We start from the raw sequence: 7,441 nt of genomic DNA, 5'->3' as shown, positions 1-7,441 counted from the left end.
GCGGGGCGGCGGCGCCGGGGACGGTCGCCCTAGTAACGGCCGCCGCGGCGGGGCTACTCCCACCCCCTCCGTCCGCACTGAGCCAACACTTCCAGGCTCTGCTGTAGAGCTTCCTCCGGTGCCACATCAGAAACAGCCGAACTAGGAGTTAAGACAAAAACTTCAAGGATGCGTTCTCAAGGACATGGCAAAAGAGAGAGTGCGAGGCTGAAAATCCCAGCTGTGGGAGGCACTGGAGACCTGGGGGAGGACGAGCTATCAGGAAGCAATGAATTCCTTGGAGATCCAGACTAATAAAAATCGGCTGGCCTTTAATAGTACACGGTGCAAACACATGCGCTGCGGGGATAAAAGCTACAGTTTCTGCTGTAAACCCTCAACGTTTCAGCAAAAGAGGACAGAAAGGACCTGGGATATTTGCCTTCTGTGGGATAATCAAACTCAGTACACAGGAAAAAAAGCAAAAGTTATCCTAGGACAGGCCAGCTGACATATTTCTAGTAGAGCTAAAAAAGTATTTACAAAGCATTAGGGAAAAAAAACCCAGCACATCTGTTACACTGTTTGGCCATACACAGTCAAGAAAGATAAATTATAACCTGCACACACACAGGGGGAGAAAGAGCTGACCTTTTAAGAGGAAACTGAAAAGCTGCTCTTTGCCAAGCAAACACAAACAGACTTTGCCTTGTTTCACCAACAAAGCTGAAACTGAGCAGGAATATGGGGTAGGTTGGTTTATTTATTTATTTATTTTTCTATGATAGCTCACTATAGGGATAAATAACAGGAAACAACAAAAAAGAGCTATTTAAAGGATAACATTGACACAAGAATCAGATTCAAGGCAAATGACCATCTTTTTGCCCCATGAGATAACCATGACTTCAGAGCATCGAGGGAGGGAGGGAGGGAGGGAGGGGAGTTAAAAAAAACCTAAATCATTTTAAGACAAGGCTAGGAAAGAAAATATGTAATATGGTTGTGGTACAGAGTTGGACATGAGGCTCCAGATCTCTCTCAACATTTTTTTCCTGCGTTTCTAAAACAAGAAAGCTAACAGGGAACTCAAAAAGAAGTAGTAGCAGAGATGACAGAGGCATAACCACCAGTAAGGAAATGTCTCCTTGGAGGTTAAAATAGTGAATGGTCTCATCTCTTAAGAATATTTCTTCAGCAATATTTCCTCCTCAAATACTATTGTCTTATGACAATAACTGATTATTTTGGACAGTATATTTTTTGTTGCCCCCCAGGCAAAGAGCAATTAAATTACATGTTGAGAAATATTTTCTGTTTGTAATATTCATTAGATACCAACAAAGGCAAAGATAAACTGCAGCGCATACTGCTATTACAGATGTTAAAGTCTTAATAAAAGGTTCATGGTTTCTTGTTTCACAAAAATGTTTGGAAAAAGAGAGTTAACTCTGTCTCAAAAGGATACCTGGGGTGTTTTCTGCCTCCTCTGGTTTGTAGACCTTGAGTGTTTGTCAGTGGGAATGCAGTGAATTTAGACCTCCTGACAATTACACTTGTTCTTTTTAATCGCTTTTCAGTGGTCCCACAGAAGGGGTTCGTGGGATGGGATTTTTAAACGCCATTTAAAGCCTTCTGGGAAAGTTGCAGGAATACCAAGGAATGCATCTCTGAGTAATGAACGCCTAGGAGAGCAAGCCCATTTCCCCCTAACGAGAGCCGGCCTCCCACTATCCATCAGCTCATGTCTGCACAGGGCGTTATTGTGCCATGAGGATGGAAACCGTGGAAGCACACAGCCCACCCATGGAAGCACACAGCCCACCAGCGAGAAAAGAGATTAAGAAGCATAGGTTACTGCTTGGGTGCTGTGGCTCTGACGCAGATCCAGACCCCACTCCGTGGTACAGTCTTAACATTTAACGTTTATTTAGGACTGACTTTGCCACTGCCAACTGCAATGCCGAGCCTAGAGAGAAGTAATGGAAGATCCCAATGCTGGCAAGCTGTCCTTTTTCCTGAGAGTGACTGGGATACAGACAAATACCTGCCAAGAGGCAGTGAGTGGCAGTAGCTGCAGTCCCCCTCTGTACTTGGACAAGCCTTCTCCCACAGCCACTCCATCCCTCATCTCTGCCTGTGTCCCCTGAGCCTCCTCCCAGCTGCAGTCCCCCCCCGCTTGTCCTGCAGTGTACCCCATATCGGGATACACACCACAAGACCCGTTTCAAAGGATTTTCAAAGAGAGGATGGGGAAGGAAGAAGGACCAAATGGCTCCTGGGATGGCAGTGAGACAGGGGGAAAAAGAGTCTGGGAGCTGCCAAAACAGAGGCAAGTACAGAGTTTTATGAACAGAGTGCACCTTGATCATTTCAATTCAGTAAACAGGGCAGCAAAATTGGCAGAAGAAATGCACTTAAAAACTTGTAAGTCAGCTCAGTGACCTGGCACTGTCAGATTAGTTTCCTTACATGATGCATTGCTGAACATAATATGTCATTATAAATCTTGGTTGCTACAGCTGCTAAAGCCATAAGGGGGAGCGGAGTTATTAATACACGGTAGTAGTAGCTGTCATGCTCCATTCTATAATTGAGCATCAAATCTGCAGTTGGGAAGCTCTTCTTTTTTGTCTGACATGTGGTGTAACTGCATGTCTGGAGATGCTGAGAGCGTGGTGACAGGTAGGAGCATCCCACCCACGTGGGGCTATGGTGAAATCCTCCCCCAGAGTTTCAGGAGTGAGGCCCTTTTTCTGTCACTGGCTGCCTTTACAAGCATTTGAGGTTTCCTGCAGGGAGATGCAGCAATCCTTCCCCCCAATACATGGATAAAAGTAGAGACATGAAGTCCAGTATAGATGTGCAGAGTGTACTCGTGCAGGGAACAGCAGTCTTTCAAAAATCTGAGGTTAAATTTGCTGTTAAGAAGCACAGCAACAGCTGGGAAGTTCCTGCTCCAAGGGATGAGATGCTACTGTAGCAGCTCCCACCAAGTTCTGATCTCAGCAAAAGCCAAAAGACACCCCTTCTCCGAGAAATGCCAGCAGGCCCCTTCACCAGCAGGATCTGTGCAAAGTATGAGCTCCACGCTCCTGCTGTGTTTAGACGCGAGGAGGACACAGAAACACAGAGTCACTGTCTTTTTGAAGATGTCCCCACCCTTTAGCCCTTCTACTGCCTTGTTGCGTGCCACCTCTGGCAACTCGGGCTGTGGACTGCAGACTCCTTCTCAGAAAGCCTCTGATGTACACGCCCAAAACTGCTTGAAACCTGATGGAATGGAGCCACTCGAATGTGTGACAAAGTATGCAGGCCAAATTCTTCCAGTAGGGAAGAGGAGGTTACGCCTCTGTCCAGGCCTCCAGCACTTTTGCATCCACAGCGGGAGACTCATTTTTGCTGATCCAGTTGTGCTGTGAGGCTCCGGAGTGGGTAGCCCAGGGAAGCCCAGCATTTTCTTTTCCCTTACGAAGTAGTAGGGCAGACCCATGCTGAGATGGAATGCACTCGCTGGAGCGAGTGGGCAGCAGCCCGTCATCTGACTTGTTTTTTCCTTGCACCTGAGCTTGCCCCAAGTGCTTAATTAGTCACACGGTTTCCTGGAACCCAGGGGGAGAACAAACGGTCAAAAATTTCAGTGGTGCAGGAAAGGAAGACAAAAGCTGAAGGAGGAGGCGGAGGTGGGGGCAGAAAGAGGGTTTGCAAATCAGACTGAAAAAACAATTTATTCTGATTTGGGAGTTGTGAACAAACTCAGGACATGTCACATCAGGCTGCAGGTGGCAAACACAGCAAAGGCGATTACAGAGAATCAGTGAGGTTTCGGGAGTGCCGCCTCAGTTATGCGAAGCTCTTGGGTGCTGAGCTGCCCATAGACTATGCTCCACGCAGTTTGTACTTTCCCCCACCACAGGTTTTCTCTTTGAAATCGCATCTTTTTCACATCCCCTTGTCATCCACAGCTCTAGCAACCAGTGTGGAGGAGTGTAGTGGTCACATCACAACTGGGCCAACCCCCTGGGAGTCTGCATCTGTGAGCCCTGCCTCTCGCTTCTGCCATTGGTTTTAGTTGCAGATGGTAGTTTGCAAATTCACAGATTTGAAGGCTAATGGAGATGATTAACGATCTCTTAGTACTCATATAATCCCTGGATAATATAATCTCATCACAAAACTCACAGCACCTTCAATAACTTGAATTTGCCTGCAGACTTTCTTCAGATTGCTCAAGAGATGGATAATCCAGTGTTTCCCCATGGTAGTTTGCTGCAGTTGTTATCTGCTCTCACAATTAAAGGTTGACACACAGTTTGTTCTGGTTTAAATTTCTACCTGTCTTTCTTTTCAGTATGCTTTTTTCCCCTGGTAGATTATAGGCACTGTTACTGAAAACTTTTATGAAATCTTTAAGGTTTTCAGTAGGCCCTTTATTCCTAGCTGGTGGCAATGGCAACTAGAAAGGAGGTTTTGCACAGTTCTATAGGTTAAAATAATCTAAACAAGAGCTGTCAGAGACTCCCCATCTTTGGAAACACAGCCACGCTCTTCCTTTTGGGTCAGGTTTATGCGATTTAAAGCTAATCCATCCAAAGAGGGGATTTGCCTTTGGCTGGAGCCGCTTGCTAGCTGGGCCAGCGTGTGATCACACCAGCACCAGGGCAAGTGCAGGAGGCAAGGTGGGATGACAGCTGTGCAAGTTTTAATTCTTTCTGGGATGAGAGAGCACGTGGCCGTTGCCGCTCCCCCACCCGCGCCGGTCGGGCTGGAAATTAGACACAGACCCCGGCTAAAATAACAAGAAATTTAATACAACAGAGTGATAGAACAATCTGAATAACAACAGTATCAATGGTCACAACAATAAACAGCAATAACAGTGAACAAGACAAACGATATACAGAGAAATACCGCTAGCTGGTCTACGGAAAGCAAAATTCCCTCCCGAACCCCCCAAGGAGCAAGGAAGAGGTTCCGCCCCTGGACCTGACGTCAGCATGGTATGAATAACCCGGCTGGAGATCCCTTCCCCGCTCTCTCTGCTGGGGAAAAATTTACTCTATCCTGGCTGAACCAGGACAACAGCGAACTTTAAGCTGCAGTGGACTGGCACTCTCAGAAGCCTTGAGGCCCATCTCAACTACAAAGAGCTGTCTCTGTCTCCTCGGTGGGCCACCAGCACCACATGGAAGCTCTGCAGCTCTGGAAGCCACTGTCCCACTGTCCATCTCCCAGCGAGGCTGGATGCTCCCCTCTGGCACTGGTGAGGAAGTCCTTGATGAGCACATGGGTGGGTAGCAGCCCCAGCAGGACCTCTGTGGTGGCCCATCCCTTCCATGGCGTGACAGCTGCTCCCTGGTACCCCCATTCCATCTGCCTCTCCTGCGGGAAGGGGATAACAATCTCCCTTCCCACCAGGTTTTGGTCTCACCCTATCAAGTCTGAGGTGATCGTCAGTTTTAACTCCTCTGCTGGCATCCTGCAAAGATCCAAGAGGCCCTTGAAGATGTTTTTGCAACAGTTTTGCCTACAGCTGTCTCGTACAGAGCTGTGTTACAACAGTCCTCCCACTAACGGACAATCAGGGCTTTCAGACTCTCTTATCTCATACATGGGAGGTAGGGTAAGGTTACACACCCCGTACATACACATCCCGTTACCATAGCTCTTTCTAGTGAAATCTGACATTTTACCTCTGCTCAGAAACTTGCAAAGTCTAGCCTATGCTGGGGAAAACTTGCAGCTATGTGGTAGAGATCCCTCTGGACAAAAAGACTTGAGGAGGAAGTGAAGTGTTGGGGTCTCTGGAGACAAGAATGAAAAGCTAAGTCTGGTGATGTGTTGGGTGGTAATGTTTTGCACAGGCATCCTGCTAAGAGCTAAGGGAGAGTATCCTTGTCTATGGGAGGAAAAGCAAGTGTTTTGTCTCCTTTCACCATAGAACAGATCTGAACCTTATGATGGGCAGAAAAAAAGTGGCTGCACCGAGATTTCTGCATTGCTCTGGTCTTCAACGGAGTCACATGGGCAACCTTGGAATTGAGGAAGATCACCAGAATATATGATTCCTCTTCATTAAGCTGCATCAGATTTCAGTGCTGAATACAAGTCATAGCTCACTTAACAGTAAGAGATCAGAATAAAAATCTGGATTTAGTTATAATTCCTGTTTTGTAGGTCAAAATCTACTTGTTGCATGAGAGCCGCTATAAAACAGAGGAGTGGGGCAGTTTTCAAGCTGGGCCAGACATTTGATTTTCAGTGGTAAGAGCCTATTCAGATGTTTCAGACGAGGCCAGTAAGAAATCATTTGGTCTGGCTTCCAGTTTAGGTTGCAATGGGAAGTGTAACCGGTTTGTAACGTGCATAACATAAAAGGTTCATGGGGATGAAAAACCTGTGACATTAAAAGGGTGCTCGCAGTTTGAGTCCAGAGTGAGATGCCTCCTTCTAGAAAGAGTTAAGGCTAACTGCTGTCTCCTTTCTTCAGCATGCCGACTGTGCTCCCGCTTAGGTGGATGCGGCCGTGTAACAGACCTCAGCAGTAAGCTGATGCATTTTCCAGCAGACTTCCCATGTGCTTGATTTGCTTATCTCATAGAATCCTGCTCGCAGTGACCGTTCTACAAAGTAGCCAGGGATTGCACAGTAAGTGAAGGCTCCTCACAGTCCTGCTGTTTGGTTTTAATCTCCAAGCCAGCGATTCACAACCACGAATCTGGATCCCAGTGTGGCTTCCGCAGGCTTCCCAAATGACTGCTCTTCTGGGTCTCCTTTCTGCACCATGATTGCCACTGTCATCACAGGACTGTTCTGGGGAGTAAGGATATCAGAAATCCGAGGAGTAAGGATAGCAGAAATCAGAAGTTCAGACTGGGTTGGATTTTCCTGTGGGGTTTACCTCTGATCTATCTGTATCTATTCTAAACCCCACTGGAGGTTGCACTGAAGCAAATTCCAAGCACCCATCTGGAAAGAGCAACCCACTGACTCTGTGCAGAAGAAACCGGTTACTAGAAAACCACTCTGAGAGTGTTGGAGAATCATTTGCACATCATCTCCAAAGTACAAAAAAAAAAAAAAAAAAATTGTCAATGCAAACCACACAGTGGCAAATGGGGGCCTCAAAACCACAAGATTAATTTGCAAATAATGAGAGTCCAATAACAACATACTGGAGGATTTTTTAATAAGTATTTGTTTTCTAAGTGTTTGTAAGGAGGCAGGACAGGAAGGTGGGAGACTCCTTGATTTTAAAGAAGACGAGACAGACACATGTGGATGTGGGGAGAATCATGCCGCTACTCATAGATGTGTGAGGATTATTATGGAAATTATTACATAAATACTGGTAAGGGGGAAAAAAAAAAAAAAGTAGTGCCCTGACATCAGTCCCCAGGTTTCTCATGCCTGTGAAGGCCGCCGGCCTGCGACGGTTCCCGGCAGGGCAGATCCGGACACT

Source organism: Athene cunicularia (assembly GCF_003259725.1).
Source record: "Athene cunicularia isolate RWA chromosome 1 unlocalized genomic scaffold, athCun1 chr1_part1, whole genome shotgun sequence".
Classification (NCBI taxonomy): domain Eukaryota; kingdom Metazoa; phylum Chordata; class Aves; order Strigiformes; family Strigidae; genus Athene; species Athene cunicularia.
The sequence above is the reverse complement of the archived record's forward strand: the minus strand, read 5'-3'. Positions refer to the sequence as shown.